Source organism: Lithobates pipiens, unplaced genomic scaffold (genome assembly GCF_037356315.1).
Source record: "Lithobates pipiens isolate NorthernLeopardFrog02 unplaced genomic scaffold, aLitPip1_a1.2 Scaffold_18, whole genome shotgun sequence".
Lineage (NCBI taxonomy): Eukaryota > Metazoa > Chordata > Amphibia > Anura > Ranidae > Lithobates > Lithobates pipiens.
This window is the reverse complement of record NW_027507758.1, coordinates 561352361-561373550: the sequence shown is the minus strand read 5'-3', so window position 1 is coordinate 561373550 and position 21190 is coordinate 561352361. Positions and strand designations below refer to the sequence as shown.

Sequence of the window (21190 nt, the reverse complement as noted above, 5' to 3'; positions counted from 1 at the left end):
GCACATAATAGACTAGGGGAGGTATACATTTTTAAATAAAATGGATTCCCATGATCATAGTTGTTATACCTTTAATAAATTGTCATTAGATATTCTGTATTAACTGGATCGAATGTTATGCATGCATAAGACATTATATGTACATTTTTCTCTTCCCTTATTCTTAGACAAAGCCCCTAATAGAATAAAGCCCTTCATACATAGAGAAATAATATATAATGATGGGTGTGAGATACACTCAGACGTAATTTTTCATCTTTTTATATATTTTTTACCTGAGAGAGATGCACTTCCACCTACGTATCTCCCCCTATTGGCAACTAGTCTCCTCCAACCTTAGAGAATGCTTGCTGGGTCAACATCATTCACATTCATCTCTTTGCAAGTTTTTGCATTTTTTTACCACATATTTTTTTTAAATTAATTTTATTTTATTTAAATTTATTTTACTTTATTTTATTGTAACATTCTTCTGTTTTTATATGGGCTGATGATTTCAATATGTATATGAAATGGAACATGTCCCCTTTTATTATTTCATTTTTTTGTCTCTTAGTATGAATTAAATAAACATTGTGAACCTGAGCCCCTGCGGGGGCGCAGGTATTAAGTATTCCAATATAGGGAAGCAGTGTTCCGAATTGGCTAATCAAAATATGGATCCGTTTCAGTCCTTAACAGCGCGGGATGGGGGTTTCGGCTTTGGGGTGTGGGGCGCCTGCCGTTCGTGTGTGCTTTCGGCCGTCTGCCTGCCCATGCCCCGGGAGACCTAATACAACTGAAGGATTGGGAATTTCCCTGGCTAAAGATGGCCCCGGAAGGTTTGGCGCATGCGCGGAACACTGCACCCTATAAAGGCAGAGAGGAGCACTAATACGGCCGCTCTTGGTGACGTCAATGTGACGAAACCGGTAGGCGTGGCCATAGAGACGTAACTTCTCCTGGATACACCGCAGCAGCTAGCTTGACTAGGACAGTATGACTTTTTTTTTTTTTACATGTTTTCTGTAATGCTTTCAGGGTAATGCGGCGTCATGCGTGATGTGATGTTTCGGGGTATTATTACGCTGCGCATCAGGCATCATACCGCAGGATGAATGTAATTTATCTGTATGCTTGGAACTGTATTGTTATGTAGTGTATTTATGCACTGTGTCGCAGTACAGAGTGGAAATATACCGTGTTCAAAGTATTTGTTTTTTGTATATTTTCTTGCAAAATAAAGTATACATTTTCAATCAAAAATCTGTTCTTATCAGTTTAATGCCTTCTGCCTTGGTTTGGGCCTTTAGGTAATGACCGGTGCCAGTCCCTCTCGGAACGAGGTTGGATTGTTGTTCATTCAGAAGCAGTTAATTGAAGATCTTTTTGGGATGCCGAGAGAAACCATTTTTTGCATGCAGTGCTTCCCTACCACTGGAATGTATGATGTTACTTTCAGGAAAAAGGAAGATCTGCAGACATGTATGCTATGGAAGGGCGAAAAAGAGAGTGACGAAGTGCTGGAAGGGATCATATTCCTGTCTAGTGAGACGAAAGTGCAGGTCTCCATCACTGTACATATGTACAATCCTTTTGTACAGGATGAGGAGATCGCTGCCTTTTTATTCAGCTACTATGAGTCCGTTTCAGCAGGCGTGGAACTGACGAATGTGCTAGGTACCTTTTAACAGGCAGAGTAAATTTTGGGTGACCTTCATGGCAAATTCGGAGGGTATAGGGGGCGTCCGGCACCCCCCTCAGTCCTTTTCCATTGGGAGGAACCATGGCTACTTGTGGTACCCCTGCCAATTCCTCTTCTGCAGACAGTGTTTTGCGTTTGGGAACACCAAAGACCAGTGTGAGGGTGGTTTAACATGCCACAACTGCTTCAAGCAGGGTCACGGAGCCGGTCAGTGTCCGGAAAAGAAGAGCTGCCACATCTGCGGGAGTAGGACGCACCTTGCAAGACAGTGCCCGAAGGTATCCAGGGCGTCTGAGCTCACTGAAGTAGTTGTGGCGGAGAAAGCAGTGGAGGCTGAGGTGGTTGTTGGCAAGAAGGTGCTGTCCTATGCGGATGTGGCCAGAACCGGTGTTGTACCGATTGCCATGGTGGACTCCATGGAACAGACCATAGAGCTGCCCAAGGAAGTGGGGGTGCGGGCTTATGTCTACCCACCTATGGAGGGTGAGTCAGGTCCTTTGCCTGTTGAAGCTGTGGGGGGGGACTCTCCGGTACCTGAGGAGAGTGTCCCTGGGCACCTCATGGCTGAGGGGGAGGTGGAGGGGAGCGGTGTAGAATCAGAGTAACCGGAGGAGGAAGGGATGGAGGTGGGAACACCTTCCCTTAAGAGAAAGATGGAGGTTGCGGAGTCCTCCCAGGCCATAGGCTTCTTCCTGGACTCTCCTGACCCTGGAACATCTGAGGCGGTGATTGACTCAGATTCCTCGCAGGCACCACCATATGCAAGTACTGCTCAGGTGTCCGAGCTGCAAGAGGTAATGGGGTATGGCAGGGTACCTTGGGAGAAGGCAAAGAAATAAAAACGGGGGTAAGTTCTGGGTCAGGGGTGGGACCTAGAACTAGGGCCAAGGATAAAGCCGGGAAGAATAAAAAATCATGACAGGAATGTGATCCCTTCCTAATTTTTTATGCACTTACAGGTATCTTCCCTCAACTTCAGAGGTATTGGGACTACAGGTAGACAGGCAGGAGTTTTTACAATATTATCAGGGTATGCTGCCGATATTTTGTTTTTACAGGACTGCAATATGAGAGAGTAACTATATTGACAGACGGACCCAGGGAGATTCAGTGTGGTCGCTGGGCTAGAGCATGAGTGGGGGTGCTCATGAAAAAAATAAAATTAAGATTTTAAGGAAGGTGGAGGTGGGCCGTTTATTGTTTTTTTTTTTTTGGAGTATGGGGGTGTTTGTTTAAAGTTATTTTGTGTGTATGTGCCAGTGGATAAAAAGGGGAGGTTGGATCTTTGAGAGAATTAAGTTATTTTTGGGGGATTTTAATTGCATTTTACATAATGGGGATAGAGATGTTGATAAGTCTGGGAAAGAGTTGGGTGAGATTTTGCGTTTATTTGGGTTAAGGGATGTGGGTGAGGGTGGTGGTTTTTCTTACTTTAGTGATAGGGGTTCTGTGCAATCTAGGACTTATTTTTATTTTTTTTTATTTCAAAAAATGTAGTCGGAATCCTTTGCTATTCAGTGGGAGCCTTTCTTGGACCATGGTTGGATCGAGTGTGTTGTGAGTATGGAATCAGAGGTAATGTATGGTAAAGGTGTGTGGAAGTTGAATGTGGAATTGTTGGAAGATGAGGGTGTTGGAAGAACTGAGGAAATGGGGAGAGGATGTGGGGTGTGTGTTAGTGGAGGCAAGAGGAAAGGTGAGAGTTTTTATAGAGTGGAGAGGGAGGGAGATTATTTCACAAGCTAGGATGATGGTGAAGGAGATGGATGAGAAATGTAGGTGTTTTTTTTCTAAAAATGGTATATGGTGGAAAGGTGGATTTGTCAAGCGTGTTGGATGACAATGGACAGGTGTTAAGTGGGAAGACAGGAAATTTGGAAATTTTATTCTGATTTATATATGGAAAAGAAGAGGGATGAAAGCGTTGAGAAGAAGTATTGGAGCAGGTGGAGATGAGTTTGGATATGGAGGATAAACGTATGTTGGCGGAGAAGGTGTGTAAAGGTCAAGTTGATGAATGTCTTGGAAGTATGAAGAAAGGTAAGACGCCTGGGAGTGACAGTTTGCCAGTTGAGTTTTATTGTACATTTTGGGATGTGATTGCGTGTATGAGATGGTGATGGAAGTTTTGGAAGTGGGCAGGATGCCTGAATCTATGTCAAAACATGTGATTGTGTTATTGTATAAAAAAGATGACAATGAGAGTTGAAAAATTGGAGACCGATATCATTATTGAATGTGGATTATAAGGTGGTGTCGAAAGTATTGGCGAATAGGTTATGTGCGGTGGTGGAGAAATTGGAGGGAGAGGAACAAGTGTGTGCGTGATGCCTGGGAGGTCTATTGCAGGAAGTTTGGTGAGCTTGAGGGATGTGCTATGGTTTTGTAAGGAGGAGAGGAAGCAGGAGGTGGCAGTGTTGGCTGTGGATTTTGAAAAAGCGTATGACAGTGTATCGCATTATTTTATGTTTAAGGTGTTGAGGAGAATGGGTATTCCTGAGGTTTGGATTGGGTGGATTAAGTATTTGCATAGGGGTATGGTAAGTCAAGTGTTGGTGAATGGGTGGATGACGTCTGATATAGAGATTGGGTCGGGAGTGAGACAGGGTTGTCCATTATCACCCGTATTGTTTATTTGTGTGATTCACAGATTAAGAGTGTCACCTCTGATAAGTATTGTTTATAATCAGTACCATCATCCACAAGTCATTATATCCAGCAAAAAAGAAAAAAGTCTCTCCCCCCCCCCCCCCTCTTCTCTGTGTAAGGCTTACCCAATTGATAATGACGTTATTTGTATATCAGGGTACCATAATAACCCTGTCATTCAATGTTATTGTGCATTGTTAAAACAATTTTTGTATTATTTTTATGTTTATTTACAATACTTAAATTTGGCTCACCCTTGACGAATGTTGGTGGTTCTCCCCACGGCAAATTGTTTTCCCTTTTGTTTCCCCCTGGCGGACATGTGTTCCTCCTGGCCGGCTAGGCAATAATTTCCTTTGCTGGCTTGCAGGGGTTAATGTTGGGACCTACAGGTCCGTCAACGTCCCTCTGCGCACTTCCGCATTTGCGTTAGCAGTACCGCACATGCACAGTGTGGAGGAACTGACCACATGATGTCGGACGCCACCGAACGTTCTGCGGCGTCACGACGCATGTGTGTTGGGGAGCCTATTTAAGCGATCGTATTGACCGCTGAGCGGGTAGACCGTGCGGCTGTGTTTGAGGCTTCAGATGGATCAATAGACTTCTCTACAAACTTTTGTGTTGGCAGTCCCCACTACCAGGTATACTATTTTCTATACACTTAACAATAGATGTTATTGTCATTACCTGGCTCATTATGGCATTCGCCTTATTTTATTTGCACTCTTATACTGGTGGTAATCAATTCATACTACCTGACTGCATATGATACCCCTATGGAACCGCAATACAGAGCCAGTTACTAAACACAATTCAGCGATCTTTAACTGATAGACTAATATAATTAATACATCAATAAATTGAATCTTCTTCCCTGGTGAGTTAATTCAATTTATAATCACACCAAAAGTTTTTTTTAAGAAGTCTGTTTTCCTCTCCTCCACTAGGGCCGTTGGGCCAATCCCCCATGTCCGCCGTGGGGGAGATTTATATGGGAATCCCGCTGTGTGTAGTTCATTCTCCTGAAGTCAGGTGTGAGCTGATTCTTTTGTTCCCTTTCTATGGAATGATTATTATTGACTATTATGTTTATCTACATTTTGCTGCAATTTGTCTATTTGTTTTATATTAACTCATTATATTCTGTATAGATATCCTCCTGAGGAAGCGGCTTTTAGACCACCAAACTAGTAGAGGAGACCCCCCATGCGCTTTTGAATTTCCCACTTTTCGGAGAAGTTATTAAAGACGCTATTACTGTGATATGCATAATCTGTATTTTAATATAGGTGGTGTTTGTCTTTTGCACACTTTATATGTTTATTAAACAGGATGATATTTTAAATGTTGTTTGTTCTTTTTCTAATAGTACTGGTATAGTCCAATTTTCAAAAAAATTCCTTTTGGGGGGGGGGGGGGGGGAAGATACCTTTAGGATCAGTACAAGCAGCTATTCTTGGTACCCTTACCCCAAAGGGACTTTTTCTTTTTTGCCTTATTTGTGTGATTGAACCTTTAATGAGGATGCTGGTGAAAGATAAGTGTGTGAGAGGGGTGGGAGTGGTGAGAGGGGTGGGAGTGGTGAGAGGGGTGGGAGTGGTGGGAGGGGTGGGAGTGGTGAGAGGGGTGAGAGGGGTGAGAGGGGTGGGAGGGGTGAGAGGGGTGGGAGGGGTGAGAGGGGTGGGAGGGGTGGGAGGGGTGGGAGGGGTGGGAGGGGTGGGAGGGGTGGGAGGGGTGGGAGTGGTGGGAGGGTTTTGAAAGTGATTGGATATATGGATGATGTTACAGTGATTTGTAGAGATATATGTCAGGGTTAAAGAGGGTGAAATTGTTGATTGAGATTTTTTGTATGGCAAGGGGATTTTGTGTGAATATGGGGAAAAGTGAGTGTAAGTTGTTTGGTGTATGGAGGGGTGTTGAACAGTGTGTTCGGAAGCTTTGTGTGGGAGGAGTGAAGATTTTAGGTGTCAAGTTTGATTTGGATTTGTATGGGAGAGAAAGTTGGCAGGATGTTTTAGTGAAGGTGAGAAAGAAAGTAGACTTTTGGTCTTTAAGGACTTTATCGTTGGAAGGAAAGGTGTTGATTGTGAAGGCTGCTGCGATTCCGATTCTGTTATATTTATATCATGTTTTTCAAGCGCCAGATAGAGTGATGAAAAAAATTGTGAGAATGTGTTTTTTCTAAGATGGAGAAGTTGAAGAGGGAGAAATTAATGAAAGGTGTGGAGAATGGTGGGAAAGGTATGGTGAGTATTGAGAAATTTCTGGTGGTGAAGTATGTTAGTATGTGTGTGAGATTAAGCGAGAAGGAGAGTGTTGCAGGGTGTATGGCAAGATATGCAAGTGGGAATGTGTTGCGGAAATATAAGTTGCGTGATGCTGATTTGAGGAGACCTATATGTTTTGTCGCGCCGTGGCTGTCTGTATTTTGTTCATTTTTGCAATAAACTTGCGTTTAACCCCTGTGTGTCCTTGTGTTTTTGTTTCGTGTCAGTTCTTGGCCTTTCTCCCTCCCTCCCTCCTTCCTTCCTCGCTCAATATTTTTTTGCTCAGGAAGAAGCAGGTGAAGTGGCAGTAGTTGCAAGTAGACACATTTCGACAAGGCAGCTAGCTCGAGTATGAATGCACTTTCTAGGCAAGGCCCAAAATAAGGCCTTTTTCCTTCCCATGTCCAGCCAGCTCAGCCATTGCAATAGGCCTGACTTTGCTCCTTTCCTGTCCCTTAGTACAGCTAGCTTGCTAAAAAGCAGTCCCCTGCCTGAGTATTCATTCAGCAGACTGTGTCTCCCTCTAGTGGGTCCCAGCCTTTTCGGCTTTCATCCACGTGTCCAGGAGGCGGTCTCATGCAAATGCTTTTCCCTCGTAGAGCAGCAACGAGGAGCACCTGGATGTGTGTAATTGTTGCTGCTGTCTGCCTGCTGGTCATTGCCAGGGTCAGCAAGTGCTTGTCAAGGTGTTGGACAGGTGTTAGAAATTGTGGATTGGTATCTAGGTCATCAGGAAGGGATTAGGCTGCAAGCCCAGGCCAGGTGTGAAAAGTTGTGGATCAGCGTCTCCGTCCGGTCTAGATGCGGGGGAAGGGCAGACAGGGGGCCAGGGCAGCAGCTCTCAGTGAGCTCTTGGTTGCGGGCAAGGCACCGCTCGCTCGGAAAAGAGAATAATTGGGTTATCGCTTCTCGGCCTTTTGGCAAAGATCCAGTGTCTGAGCCAAGAGGTTTCTGAAGGTACGAGTCCCACTGGGCCTGGGGGTGTCTCCTTAACTCGTACACCCCTGCTGCTATTAGGTGGAACGCTACCTAAGGTTAACGGGTTGTGATCGCCTTGCTAAACCTTCCTTTCGGGGTTGGTGGAAGCTCGGTGGGTTGCGGTAGGTAGGAGGGATGGCAGCGGTGCCCCCTGATGCGCCTAACACTCTTCGTGTAGTCATACCCGAGCCCCGGAGGGCCGAGTGTTGACTTTTTTTTTTGTGCAAAAGATCATCATGGATCTCTTTGGGATGTCTCATGAGAGCATTTTTTGTGTGCAGTCCTTCCCCTCCAGTGGTTTTTTTGAGGTTACTTTTGACAACATCCATCTACAGACTTGCCTCTTTAGAAGATACGAGAAGTCGGATGACCCATCCCTGTTGAGCATCACCTTTTTGGCCACAGAATCAAGGAAACAAATTCCTCTGACAGTCCAGATGTACAACCCCTTTGTGGGTGATCAGGAGATTCAGGCTTTTCTCCAACGATATTGTTCTTTGGTGTCAGCTGGGGTTAAACAAAAGAACGTGCTTGGTACTTTTAATGTACCTCGAAGGTACTTTGTCCAGTTTAGAGCTGGCGGGGTTTGTGGGGAGGACCACCCCCCACAGGCTTTCTCCATAGGCCCAAACCGAGGTGTTTTGTGGTACCCTGGACAACCCCAGTACTGCCGCAATTGCTTTACCTTTGGGCACACAAGGGAGCATTGTAAAGAAGGTCAAGTGTGCAGAAACTGTTACAAGCCCGGGCATAAGACCACACAGTGTCCTGTGGGGAAAAAATGCCACTACTGCTCTAGTGAAACACATCTGGCTAGGCAGTGTCCACGGGCTCAAGAGAGTATTGCAATGAGGACCCCAGTTAAGTCTTATGCTGAAGCTGTGAGTGGGGTAAAGCCCACTGTAGCAGGAACTAATGATCCTGCCATGGGGGAGGTCCCAGTGGCAACACCAGCTGCAGTGGTGACCAAGGATCCTATGGCAGGGGAAGTCCCTTCAGCGTGTCCTACTGTCACGGAGTCCAGTGTCCCTGTAAGTGGGGTGGTCCCAGAGACCCTGAATCCCGATGATGCTGTGTCAGAAGTGGGAGCCCCAGCAGTTGGGGTACCTAATCCAGATCCTGTCTCAGCAGAGGGTGGGGGTCCAGTGGAGATGGATATGTCAAGGGATACCCTTAAGCGAAAGAAGGAAGGTCTGGGGGAGGAAGGGCCCTCACAGGTGATTGAGGATTGCCCTAGTCCGACTCCTCTGGACATAGACTCAGACTCTTCCGGGAGGTCGGTGGAATCTTTTGCTAGTGCTGGCCAGGTAGAAATTATGCAGGCCATGATGGGGTATCGGGGTCTTGAGCCGAGGGGGGTCACGGGTGAGGTTAAAAAAAAAAAAATGCCCAGGGCACCCAAGGCTAGAGGGAAATTGACCAAAGGTAACACTTGATTTTTTTGGTATGATGTCTTTGACGTGTCTTTTTTTTCTCCTTCTCCTATAGCCTGAAATGCATTTAAAAGGTATCCTCCCTTAACGTAAGAAGTATTTGTGCGGGACCCAGGAGGGCGGCTATATTAAAATACTTGTCTCTGGTACTAAGCGACATCTTATGTATCCAGGAATGCAACCTGCAGGAGGACCCCCCTAAAGATGCATGGACCTGCGATCTGGTCGGCGGGGAGTAAGACTAATGAGGGAGTGGGGAGGTTTAAAATTTTACACACTATTCATATTGATAGAGGAAGGGCACTTTTGGTTAAAGTTGATTTTGGTGGTTTTGTTTTTAAAGTTGTAAATGTATATGCTTCTACAAGTAGAAAAAAGAGCGTATTGAACTTTTTGAAAAATTGAAATTTTTTTTAGGCGGAAGAGAGCCTCTTTTTGTCCTGGGGGATTTCAATTGTGTTTTGGGGAGGGGGAGTGAGAGGAGGGGTGGAAGGGGTGGTGGGAGTGGGATTGGTGTGGGTGGTGGAGGTGGTGGGATGGCTAAATCCGGAAAAGTTCTAAAAGAACTTTGTACAGACCTTGGTTTGGAGGATGTAGGAAAAGGTAAAAGGTTTTACCTATTTTTGCGAAGGTCGCAATATCAGCTCACGTATTGATTTCTGTTTTCTTTCCAGGAGTCTTAAGCCTATCTCTTATGGTGTTCATCGTGCACCTTTCACGGACCATGGCCATATTGAATGTATAGTGAGTATGAAGTCAGATGAAGTGCATGGAAAGTGAGTCTGGAAAATGAATGTGGAAATGTTAGAGGATGTGAGAGTAAGAAAAGAGTATGTGAAGATGTTTGAGAGATGGAAGAGGAAAAAATTAGATTTTGAGAGTGTGATTGAATGGTGGGAGTGGGTGAAAGAAGGAACAAAAAGATTTTTTATAAGGAAAGGAGGTGAGAATGAAAGCGGAACGAGAGGAGTATGAATGGTGGCAGAGGAGATTGACATATTTAGTAGAAATGAAAGAATGGGGTGAGAATGTGAGTAATGAGATTGTAGAAGCCAAGAAGAACGTGAACAGTTTTATTGATTCAAAAGGTAAAACTATTCTTGCTCAGGCCAGGGCTGTTATAAAAGAAAATGATAAAAAATGTACAAAATTTTTCTTAAAGGTTTTTGGAGGTAAGAGTGAATTGTTGAGTGTTTTGGATGAAAGTGGATGTGAGGTAAGTGGGAATGTTCAGTTGCGAAAGGAAGTTCGAAAATTTTATGATGATTTGTTCTCGGAGAAAAATAGGGATATGAAAGTGGAAGCGGATGTGTTCGAACAAATAGAGGTGGGGTTGGAAAAAATGGATAGGATAGGATTGTGTGAGGATATCTGAATGAGTTGGAGAATGGGTTGAAAGAAATGAAAGGGGGTAAAACACCTGGTTTGGATGGTTTGCCTGTTGAATATTACAAAACTTTTTGGGAGATGATTGGTGTGTATGTACATGAAGTATGTGTGGCTGTTTTGGAAGAAGGAAGGTTACCAAAATGTATGTCAGTTTGATTGTATTACTGTAGAAGAAAGGAGAAAAAAAGAAGATCTAAAAAATTGGAGGCAGATTTCTCTGCTTAATGTAGACTAAGCTGATTGCCAAGGTTTTAGCAAATAGATTTTGTGGTGTGATTGATTAGATGATTGGTTTAGAACAAGTGTGTGCGGTACTGGGTAGATTGATTTCTGAAAGTTTGGTATGTTTGAGAGATGTATTGTGGGATTGTAAAGAGAGAAAGCAGAGAGTAGACAGTTGACTTTGAGAAAGCGTATGATCGTGTGGCGCATGGATTTATGTTTAAAGTTTTGGAAAGAATGGGTGTGCCTGAAAGGATGATTGGTTGGGTGAAATGTTTATCTACCGATATTAAAAGTAAAATTCAAGTTAATGGGTGGTTGACGGATGGAGTGGATGTAAAAACAGGAGTTAGGCAGGGGTGTCCTTTGTCCCCTGTGCTTTTTATATGTGTTATCGAGCCATTAATAAGAATGTTGATGAAAGATAAAAGTGTGCGTGGTCTAATGATACCGGGGAGTGGGGGGAAGAAATTGGTTATATGGACGATGTGACTGTGATTTGTAAGGATGTGGCGAGTTTAAGAGTAGTGAGATTGTTGATTGATATTTTTTGTATGGGGAGTGGTTTCAAAATATGGATAAGAGTGAATGTAAGTTTTTTTGGAGAATGGGGTGTGAATGTACAGGGTGTCTGGAAAGTATGTAGAGGGAGTGTGAGAGTGTTGGGTGTAAAGTTTGAGTGTGACTTGTATGGGAGAGAAAGTTGGGAGGATGTAGTAAGTAGGATTCAAAATAAAATTAATTTTTGGTCTCTAAGGACTTTATCTATGGAGGGAAAATTTTTGAAAATCAAGTCTGTAATTTTACCTATTTTGTTATTTTTATACCAAGTTTTTCCAGCACAGGACAGGATTATGAGGAGAGTGGTGAGAATTGTGTTTAAATTTTTTTGGTCTTCAAAAGCTGAGAAACTGAAAAGAGAGAAAGTGATGTAGAGTAAGATGAATGGTGGGAAAGGTATGGTATGTGTGGAAAGATTTTTGTTTATTATGTTAGGATGTGTGTGAAAATTAGTAATAAGAATAATTTAGCTGGATGTATGTTAAAATATACTGGTGGGAGTGTGATTAGGAAGCATGGGTGGTGTGAGACGGATCTAAAAAAACCTGTAAGTTTTAAAGCCCCGTGGTACTATGTACGTATTGAGAGAGGAATAGAAAAGTTTGGTTTGGCTGGAATAAAAAAAGAGTTGTGGTATGAATGCAAAAAGGTGAGTAGGATTTTGGATTGTAGGGAATAGGAGGTCTGACTGGAGTAGAGAGTGAGAGAGTGTGGAAGAATATGTGTATGAATGTTTTAGATAATAAACAAAAGGACTTAGCTTGGATGGGGGTGCATGGATGTTTGCCTGTAAGAATGTTTCAGAGGAAGAGAGGTATGTCTGATACGGAAAAATGTCCGAGAGAGAAATGTAGGGGGGTAGAGAATGTTGTACATTTATTTTGGGAGTGTAGTTTTGCAAGGAAGGAAGGGTATTATGGATTCTGATTAACTGTGTGAAAGAATGTTTATGGGATGTAAGAAATATTCTAGTATTTAAGAATGAAAGATTGCTGGTTAAAGAATGCACGGCCATGGTCCGTGGACGTTTATTTGAAAATGGTTATATGGACCGTATAAAGATGGGTATTGGAGGAGGCTGAGAGGACTTGGCATTTTAAGTCCTGGAGAGTGTGGGCAGTGTTTTAAGAACAAGAGCTGACTCCTGTTTTCTATTTTTGAAAATGTTTTTATGATATATCTATACATTTGTGAGTTGATAAATATTGCTTTAAACATTATGTTTTTTCACTAGATGGCGAAAGCTGCAAAATAATTGTTTTTCTATATATGTTTTCCATATGTTCTTGACATGTAAATACACTTAAACAGATGTTCTAAATTGTATGTTTTTGACTTTCAAAGAGTTTTTTTCCATGTATACTGTTTTTTTTAGACAAAGAAATGTGAACTTTGTTCTTGTTTTTTTGTATTTTTTGTGACTTTTTTCGGAAAATACATTACTGTACATGTTTACTTTGTGGAATATTGTAAATTTGTTTTTTTGTGTGAAATGTATGACTTTGTTTTTTCTATGAAATTTTTCAATAAAAAAAATCTGTTATCAGTTTAATATCTGATACGTCCCCTATCTGGGGACCATATATTAAATGGATTTTTAGAACAGGGAGATGGAAGAAGAGCTTGCTCTGTCCACTCCACGCATCGACCTGGTATTGCAGTACCTCCAGGACCGGTGCACCCCTCTCTTATGCAGTTTCCAAAAACAGAATGAATTCAAACAGCAAATTCTCCTCCATCCTCTCTCCTCATCCTTTTGCTTGCTTGCTCACTCACTTGCAATGTTACTTTTGCTGATCACAAGCTGTCTGTCTGTCTGTATGTTGTTCATTATTGCAATAAACTTGCGTTTAACCCCTGTGTGTACTGGTGTTTTTTGCTTCGTGTCAGTTCTTGGCCTTTCCTTTCTCCCTTCCTCCTTCCTTGCTCGCTCAATATTTTTTTTGCTCAGGAAGAAGCAGGTGAAGAAGTGGCAGTAGTTGCAAGAAGCCAAACCTAGGAAGTCAGCAAGTAGACACATTTCGACTAAGCAGCTAGCTCGAGTATGAAAGAACTTCCTAGTCAAGGCCCAAAATGAGGCCTTTTTTTTTTCCTAGCCATGTCCAGCCATCTCAGCCATTGCAATAGGCCTGACTTTGCTCCATTCCTGTCCCTTCGTAAAAGCAGCTTGCTGGAAAGCAGTCCCAGCCTGAGTATTCATTCAGCAGCCTGTGTCTCCCTCTAGTGGGTCCCAGCCTTTTCGGCTTTCGTCCACGTGTCCCAGGAGGCGGTCTCATGCAAATGCTTTTCCCTGGTAGAGCAGCAACGAGAAGCAACTGGATGAGTGCAATTGTTGCTGCTGGCTTCCTGCTGGTCATTGCCAGGGTCAGCAGGTGCTCGCAAAGGTGTTGGACAGGTGTTAGAAATTGTGGATTGCTATCTAGGTCATCAGCAGGGGATTAGACGGCTTGGCCAGGCCAGGTATGAAAAGTTGCTAATCAGCGTCTCGGCCCGGTCTAGACGCGGGGGAAGGGCAGACAAGGGGCCAGGCCATCAGCAGCAACAGCAGCTCTCAGTGAGCTCTGGCTTGCGGGCAATCCGCCGCTCGCTCGGAAAAGAGAATAATTGGGTTATCGCTTCTCGGCCTTTTGGCTGCGATCTTAGTGTCGTAGTTAAAGGGTTTTGACGGAAGGCACCAGTCCTGCTCGGCCTGGGGGGTGTTTCCTTGATTGGTACACCCCCTGCTGCTATTGGGCAGGACGCTGCTGGAGGTCCACGAGAGGGCGATAGTGGGTCGTAACCCCACAGGGCGCGGTTGGTCGGCGGTGTGGTTTTTCTGGGGGCCCCCCCCAGTGGGGTACCCCCCCGGATTCCGGAAGCGGCTGGCGTGCTTTTCAAAATGGCGAACAGAGGGCTCTGGGACTCTCTTCGCTTCCTGGTGAAGCCAGAATACAGGGACAAGGTCTCCTTGAGGACGGTGGTGGTTGACGTGCTGATGGACATCTGCTATGTGGAGGTAAGAAATGTGTTATGCCTTCAGGATTTCCCTATGCAAGGGATTTATGATGTTACCTTCTCCTCTGCCAAGGTCTGTTGGAACGCCTTTGAAAGGACAAAAGAAAAGAAAGATGTAGAAATTATGAAGTATTTGGAAGTCACACCTCTCTTTATGCAAGATGAAAAAATGGTGATCCTGCATATGTACAATCCCTTTGCGGATCAGGCTAGGGTCAGAGCCTTCTTGGCTGGGTATTGTGAAGAGTTGAAAGGAGGAGAAAAGGTGCTGAATCGTTTTAAAATTTGGACTGGGAAATACCGCTTTTTTGCTAGATTCAAGCTAGATAAGGAGTGTATTGGGGGGGTAAGGCATCCACCATCTGCCTTTACCATAGGAGGAGAAAGGGGGTTCCTTTATTATCAGGGGCAGCCCAAATATTGTAGAAAGTGCTTCATGTACGGGCATGTAAGTTCAGAATGTGATATGGTTCAGAGATGCAGGTTCTGCAAGCAACTGGGACACAAAGCTAGTGACTGCGAAGCCAGTCGTACGTGTGACATTTGCCACCAGGCAGGTCACTTGGCAAAGCAGTGTAACGAGTATAAGAAGTGGAAGAAGACTTTTGCTTGGGCGGCGGCAGGCGGGAAAAGCCAGGAGGAAGGACAGAGGCCTACTAGTGGAGGAGGTGGGGCTGGTGAGACACCTAAAATTTGGTTCCCAGGAGGCAAGGACCCTAGAGAGCGGGTTAATGATGCTGTGCCCAAGGGAGTGACGGGGAGTGGGGAGGTGGCGATTCCTGCTGAAACAGCTACCGCGGTGGTTGAGGCTGGGGTGGCCCCTGCGGCTCCTTTGGATGGTGGTGGAGAAGATACGAAGGCAGAAGAGGAGATGGAGACTAGTGTCATGGATGGACAGTGTTCGGACCCCCTGGGAGATGTAGGGCCTGTGGAAGGCGAAGACCAGACTGTTATTTCTTTGACTAACCAAGAACTGCTTTCTCCCTTAGGACCTTTTGGGGAGATATCTTCCAGTGAAAATGAATCTGACATGCTGGAAGTAGAAGAGGAATTGATGCTAGTATGGAATGTGCTCAACGGGAGTATTCCCGGGTAGAAATTACTGTCAAACGGGCACGGAGGGAAGGGGTTGGGGATGGGAGTGAGGAAGGAAACCCCCCCCCCTTGCAATAAGTTTTTCTGGGGCCTCTGGCGAAGAGGCCGCCAGTTCTCAATGCCCAAAGAGAAGGCAAAAGGGAGTGAATGATGAGGCAGGATTGGAAGTTGTTTCCTAAAGACATTATGATGGCTGTTGTAACTTTCTTTTTTTTGATGGCTTTGACCATCTGCTCTTTGAACGTGAGGGGGATGAGATCAGGCTGGAAGAATGCTGTGGTTTTGGATTATTTGAGTAAAGTTAGTGCAGATATTTTATGCTTACAAGAATGTGGTTTGGATGACCCTTCGGGTTTTTCTGAATGGGAGGGGGGGGAGTGGCTGTATGGGCTCCCTGCTGTCGTTCTAGGGCTGAGGGGGTTGGCTTTCTAATTAAGAATAGGAATGTGCAGGTTGTGTCTCATGAAATCCTAATTCCCGGAAGATGTCTGGCTGTAATGATTGAATATGCGGGTGAAAGAATGCGTATATTGAACTGTTATGCTCCTGCTGAAAGAAGTGATCGCAAGGAGTTTTTTGAGACCTTGAGATTGCTGCTCCCGGGTAGAGTGGCCACGATTTTAACAGGGGACTTCAATTGTGTTAGGAGGATCGAAGCGGGCTGGGGGAGGGAGGTGTGGATGTTACCTCAAAGATTCTTAATGATCTTATTAGTGATTTGAGGTTGAAAGATGCTGCGCTGATGGCGCAGGGGAGTACCCCTGCGCACACATATTTTTCTGATGGGGGTACAGTCTCTTCCCGTATCGATTTTTTTATCCCGTCCGAATTTTTAGGGGTGGCAGAGTATAATACCACGGCTGTTATCTTTTCTGACCATGTGCTTATTTCTTGTAAGGTGGACGTGGGTGTTGGGGTTAAGTTTGGTGGAGGGTTATGGAAGCTAAATTGTTCCATTCTGGAGGATGAAGAAGTATGTAAGGAATTTGAAGGTTTTTTTGGCAGGCTGGTGGCTTTTAAAAAAGATTTTGAGAATATACAAATGTGGTGGGATTGGATGAAGGACAAGGTGGCTGGGTTCTTTAAACGAATTTGTGCACGAAGGGCCAGAGAGAGAAGGGAGGTGGAGGAGCAGCTGATCAATAGGATTCATTTTCTGCATAAATGTAGGAGAATGGGTCTGTCAGTGGATGAGGAACTTGAAGAGGCTCGGGTGGAAAGAGCTACCGTTTTGAAGAGAAAAGGGAAACAAATTATTTTTGAATCTAAAATCCAGGACTTGGAGGAAGAGGAACGTTGTTCCCGGTTCTTTTTTAAAAAGGTGGTAGATCCTAAGAGAATTATGAGATCTGTGTTGGTAGGAGAAGTGGAAGTAGAAGGGGACAGGATGGTGGAGGAGGTATCTTCCTTCTACAGAGAATTGTACAGTGGAAGGAGTGTGGCGCGAGAGGAGAAATTAATGGAATATTGTAAGGTGGTGGAGGGTTGCTTGGGAGAGGAAGAAGGTGCCGGCTTGATTGACCCGATAATGGAGGGAGAAGTGGAGAGTGTTTTGAAGAGCATGCCCAAAAAAAAAAAACCCCTGGGAGAGACGGTTTGCCCGCAGAGCTTTATTTAAGTTTCTGGTTCCTTTTTAGAGAACATCTCTTAGAACTTTTAAGATTCTGTTTTGCTTCTGGTACCGTGTCTCGCTCTATGAAGGAGGGGGCGATCACTTTGATTTTTAAGAAGGGGGATAGGAGGGACATTAAAAACTGGCGCCCGATTACGCTGCTAAATGCAGATTACAAATTATTGGCCAAGCTGTTGGCAAGCAGACTAAGCGAAGTAGTCTCTAAGTTGGTGGGGGAATGGCAGGCCTGTGCTGTTCCCGGGCGCAGGATTGTCGATAATATTGTGTTGCTAAGAGATCTGTCATTTTATGCTCAGGTGAACAATAGACCTCTGGCCTTTTTGGGGATAGACCTGGAAAAGGCCTATGATAAATGTTTTTTTTGTTTGAGGTTTTGGCTAGGTTAGGACTTCCGAGACCTCTTTTGAAGATCCTTAGGGGCCTTTATTCTGAGGTAGTAAGCCAAGTTTTGGTTAATGGGAATCTATCTGGTTTTTTTCCGGTATTGTCAGGGGTCAGGCAGGGGTGTCCCCTCTCGCTGATTTTTTTTATTTGCGCCATTGACCCGCTGTTAAAGCATGTTCAGAGGGATAAGGTTCTGAAAGGGATGTTTATTCCAGGTGGTAATGGTGAACATGTCAAGTCAGTGTGCTATATGGACGATATTACCTTTACTTGCTCATCAGGAATGGATGTTAGAAGGGCGGAGTTGCATCTAAGCCTGTTTAGCAGCGTGTCTGGTCTAAACGTTAATTGGCATAAGAGCCAGGCATGTGTGATGAGTGGCACATGTAATTTGGAAAATGTCAAGGTTAAGGTGACTGAAGATATTGTCATACTGGGTACTCATTTTGAAAGGGATCTTTCCAACCAGGTCAATGCAGAGAAAGTGATGGACAAAATTACAAAGAAGTTGGACTTTTGGAAGTCCAGGCGACTGACTTTGACAGGCAATACCTTGGTCACTAAGGCAGTGGTATTGCCACTACTGCTGTATTTCAGTTTGGTTTTTCCGCCTAGAGTCAGGTGGATTCAGAAAGTGACGCATAGACTTTTTATGTTTTTTTGGGGCGCTAGAATGGAGAGAGTGGCCAGAGCAACCATTATTAAGAGACCTGAGTTAGGAGGATATGGCTTCCCAGATGTGGCTACCTTTTTAGGTGCAAACCTCTGGCTGAGTAATTTTAAAACTTTTATGGGTGGTGGGAAGGCAGCCTGCCTGATGAGATATTTGGCTGGTTGGCGTATGGTAAGGTGGGGCTGGTGTGGTAGGGATTTGTCTAAACCGGTTGCCCTGCTCCCCCCTTATTTTTACCTGCGTTTGGAGCAGTTTTATAGAGAGCGTGGGTTGGGGGCTTTGGGGACGGGGGCGGTAGGGAAGGAGGGACTGAAGAAATGGTTATATAAGGATGAAGTGGTTGCTAACATCAGAGGACTTGGGTCCAGATTGGCTGGAATTTGCTGGAAGAGATTTTCAGTTGATGGAGTTACTAACAGGCAAAAGGAGATTGCCTGGATGGCTTTTCATAGGTGCTTAATGACTAGAGTTTTTCTTAGGTCAAGAGACTTATCTAGAATAGAGACGTGCCCTAGACCAGGCTGTGGAGGGTTGGAGACGGTGGAGCATGCACTCTTTGATTGTTCCTTTGTTCTTCGAGTACGGAGGAAATTGACCCCTATAGTGGATGCTATCTTTGGTATTCAGGATATGGATTTTGTGTGTTGGTTTTTTGGCCTGGTGGAGGGAAGTGTGGTCTTGCAGAGGAAGGTGTGGATTTTTATGGCTATTCTGAGGGAAGTATTGTGGGATGTGAGGTGTTGGGAGGTGAGAGGGAAGCGGGTTGCATCCGAAGATGATTGTGTTAATTTATGTTTGTCTAAATTGTATGTGGTGTTGTTGGTGGATAGGAGGAGGATGGGTGTGGAGGATGCGGATGAGTATTGGAGGTGGGGAAGGTGGAAGGGAGGGGGTTTTGAGGGTTGATGTGTTTTTTACTTACCTGATGTGTTTTATACCTGTTTTATGGAAAAGAAGTCATTAAGAGAAATGGCACTTACCTGAATGATGATCGAAGCGTTGTACTGGAAGGAATCTTTTTTGGTTCTTGTTGACTGAGTATGGTACGCTGGATCTGAAGGAAGAAAAAAAAAAAATCTGTTCTTATCAGTTTAATATCTGATACGTCCCCTATCTGGGGACCATATATTAAATGGATTTTTAGAACAGGGAGATGGAAGAAGAGCTTGCTCTGTCCACTCCACGCATCGACCTGGAATTGCAGTACCTCCAGGACCGGTGCACCCCTCTCTTATGCAGTTTCCAAAAACAGAATTCAACCAACAAATTCCTCCTCCTCCTCATCCTTTTGCTTGCTTGCTCACTCACTTGCAATGTTACTTTTGCTGCTCACAAGCTGTATGTTGTTCATTTTTGCAATAAACTTGCGTTTAACCCCTGTGTGTACTGGTGTTTTTTGCTTCGTGTCAGTTCTTGGCCTTTCTTTCTCCCTTCCTCCTTCCTTGCTCGCTCAATATTTTTTTGCTCAGGAAGAAGCAGGTGAAGTGGCAGTAGTTGCAGGAAGCCAAACCTAGGAAGTCAGCAAGTAGATACATTTCGACAAGGCAGCTAGCTCGAGTATGAATGAACTTTCTAGGCAAGGCCCAAAATGAGGCCTTTTTCCTTCCCATGTCCAGCCAGCTCAGCCATTGCAATAGGCCTGACTTTGCTCCTTTCCTGTCCCTTAGTACAGCTAGCTTGCTAAAAAGCACTCACTGCCTGAGTATTCATTCAGCAGCCTGTGTCTCCCTCTAGTGCAGTGATGTCGAACCTTGGCACCCCAGATGTTTTGTAACTACATTTCCCATGATGCTCATGCTCTCTGCAGAGTAGTGGAGCATCATGGGAAATGTAGTTTTAAAACATCTGGGGTGCCAAGGTTCGCCATCACTGCTCTAGTGAGACCCTGCCTGATGGCTTTCGTCCAAGTGTCCAGGAGGCGGTCTCATGCAAATGCTTTTCCCTCGTTGAGGAGCACCTGGATGTGTGCATTTGTTGCTGCTGGCTGCCTGCTGGTCAGTTCCAAGGTCAGCAAGTGCATGTCAAGGTGTTGGACAGGTGTTAGAAATTGTGGTTTGGTATCTAGGTCAACAGGAAGGGATTAGGCTGCAAGCCCAGGCCAGGTGTGAAAAGTTGTGGATCAGCGTCTCCGCCCGGTCTAGACGCAGGGTAAGGGCAGACAGGGGGCGAGGGCAGCAGCTCCTCTCAGTGAGCTCTTGGTTGCGGGCAGGGCGCCGCTTGCTCGGAAAAGAGAAAAATTGGGTTATCGCTTCTCGGCCTTTTGGCACGATCAAAGGGCTCCCGCGTGTGACCGGATATTTCGGGGATCAGCAGGCCAGGCCTCTGAGCCTGGCCGGTTGAGCATTTTGGGGGTTTCCCCCTGAATGGAGAAGGCCGAGAGCGATTGAGGTTCTCCATTGTGGGAAGCCTAATTTGCATAGTATTTGCATATCATTTGCCTTGGTAATGGAGGATGCTAGGTTTACTTCAGCGGTCCATGAGGTGCGCTTCCGCAATGCGGCTAAAATTGAAATTGATGGCGAATGTCGTGAAGAAGACTGTGCCAAGTTGGTCATGGATAAGGTACTATCAGTATGTGGAATTCAAGGTGATGATTTGCTGTGTATGGCAGAATACCGTAACCAAGGAGAGGTAGACGGTGGAAAAGAAACCGGACATGGAAAGATTCAGTGAGGAGTTCTTACATCGGAGTCCTTGGAAACTTGTGACCGTGATGATGTACAATCCCTATGCGACTACGAGGGAAGTGACCGATTTTTTGTAAATGGAATGCGAGGAGGTGGAATTCGTGAAGCTGATTGAGAACAGTGTTGGGGTGTGATCTGGTAAAAGGCTATTTAGGTGCAGGTTCTATGTGAACGATTTTGCAGCCAATTACTTGGAGTACATAAAGCAGACCTTTCTGATTGAGGAACCCCCTATTACGACCAAATATTCGGGGATGCCCCCCTATTGCTGGAAATGTGCGGACAGGAGACATACGACAGCACAGTGCGATTTGTTGAAGAGGTGCCAGAATTGTACGGGTTTGGGACATTCTGCTGAGAATTGTACTGCTCCTAAGAAGTGCACCCATTGTCAAGGCACAGACCATCTGTACGAAGAATGTCCCAACAGGGTCAAGACGTTTGCTGAGAAAGTGGCCGGAACGAAAACAACCAAGAAGATGAATTTGTCGGAAGATGAGGATGTTCTGAGGCAGGTGGTGGAGTTGGAGAAGGAGTT

At 44.8% G+C, this 21190-nt stretch overlaps 1 non-coding gene and 1 pseudogene across 1 annotated transcript; both read left to right on the top strand.

Annotated features, from left to right (window-relative positions):
• The first annotated feature begins 12690 nt into the window (after positions 1-12690).
• On the top strand, positions 12691-12872 carry LOC143990535 (U2 spliceosomal RNA). The gene has a single exon (XR_013277384.1). It is a non-coding gene; the product is annotated as a U2 spliceosomal RNA (small nuclear RNA).
• Positions 12873-18978: 6106 nt separating this feature from the next.
• Positions 18979-19194, top strand: LOC143990481 (U2 spliceosomal RNA; annotated as a pseudogene).
• The last annotated feature ends 1996 nt before the right edge of the window (positions 19195-21190 follow it).